This window comes from Octopus bimaculoides, chromosome 10 (assembly GCF_001194135.2).
Source record: "Octopus bimaculoides isolate UCB-OBI-ISO-001 chromosome 10, ASM119413v2, whole genome shotgun sequence".
Taxonomy (NCBI): domain Eukaryota; kingdom Metazoa; phylum Mollusca; class Cephalopoda; order Octopoda; family Octopodidae; genus Octopus; species Octopus bimaculoides.
This window is the reverse complement of record NC_068990.1, coordinates 79,106,726-79,108,309: the sequence shown is the minus strand read 5'-3', so window position 1 is coordinate 79,108,309 and position 1,584 is coordinate 79,106,726. Positions and strand designations below refer to the sequence as shown.

The 1,584-nt window shown below is 38.5% G+C and overlaps 1 protein-coding gene across 1 annotated transcript in view; it reads left to right on the top strand.

Annotated features, from left to right (window-relative positions):
• The window catches only part of LOC106869532 (cerebrin prohormone-like), a 35,950-nt gene that overhangs the window by 34,004 nt on the left and 362 nt on the right, over nt 1-1,584 (top strand). The gene's annotated exons all lie outside the window — the stretch shown is intronic.

Genomic DNA, 1,584 nt, shown 5'->3' with positions numbered 1-1,584 from the left:
ACGTAAGGACAGACGAAATGCCGCTAAGCATTTCCTCCGGCGTGCTAACGATTATGCAAGCTCACCCCATTAATAATAATAATAATAATAATAATAATAATAATAATAATAATAATAATCCTTTCTACTAAAGGCACACGGCCTAAAATTTGTGGGGAGGGGACTAGTCGATTATATCGACCCCAGAGTGTAACTGGTACTTATTTAATCGACCCCGAAAGGATGAAGGGCAAAGTTGACCTCAGCAGAATTTGAACTCAGAACGTAGCGCCAGACGAAATACCGCTAAGCATTTCGTCCGGCGTGCCAACGATTCTCCCATCACAGCAAACCACAGCACATACCCAAGGCACACAGAGCTGCGCTCGGTAGTGAAGTGAAAGCACGCTATAAAAATAAAACTACTGAATAATAATAATTATTATTATTATTATACCAACAACAACAACAAGAACGACAACTACAACAAAATGAATAAATAACTGTACTGATTGACTTTGTTATCGATAAACATGCAAATGGTGAACTGGTAAGTGTTGGAATTGTAATAATTGTTTTGAGAAGGTGTGTGTGTGTGGGGGGTTATTAAGCAACAGTGTCAGTCTAAAACGTGTATATCTGTGTGTGCATGTGTGCGAATGTGTGTGTGTCTATGTGTGTGTGTGTCTACGCGTGCGTTGTGTATGCGTATGTGTATGCGTGTGTGCATGTGATCGAACGCGCTAACGGATCTGAAGAATTTGTATTTTGTCGGAATTATGTTGCTTTTTGCGAAGAATTTCAAATAATTTCTTTAATCTTTGTCATCATTTACAGAACACACACACACACACACACACACACACACACACACACACACAGATAAAACGAGGGAAAAGCACAAAGGGCAAAGATAGAAAAATGCATATTGACATACACATCGAAACGCACCTGCATACACACACATATATATATGCACACATGTGCATATAATGTACATATCTGTATATATTTACACCTGTGTATGTTCATACTTATATACGCATCTATCGGGACTCACGGACATGTATGTCTATCCGTGTATGTGATTTTATCTCTGTGTGCATGTGTGTTTATGTAGATGTGTGTGTATGAGTGTGTGTGTGTGTGTGTGTGTGTGTGTGTGTGTGTGTGTGTGTGTGTGTGTGCGTGCGTGAAAACGTGAAAATATACAAAAAATATATTAAAACGCACTTTTTCGCACTATATGTATATATATATGTATGTATGTATGTATGTATGTATGTATGTATGTATGTGTGTGTGCTCGTGTGCATACGTGTGTGTGTGTATGTACACACACAAATATATATATATATATATAAGATCATATATTTAGCTTCGATCCACTGATATCCATGCAATTATTTCACACCCCCGCCTCTCACAGAACCGCCGCACAGACAGAAATACAAACACAACAACTAAAACAACAATCGCTAATCTCCGAGTTAATGTTCCCAGCGCAAATTACAAAGACGCCTTTTATGCTTATTATATACATGTTTGTACACACACACACACACACACACACACACACACACACACACACACACACACACACAC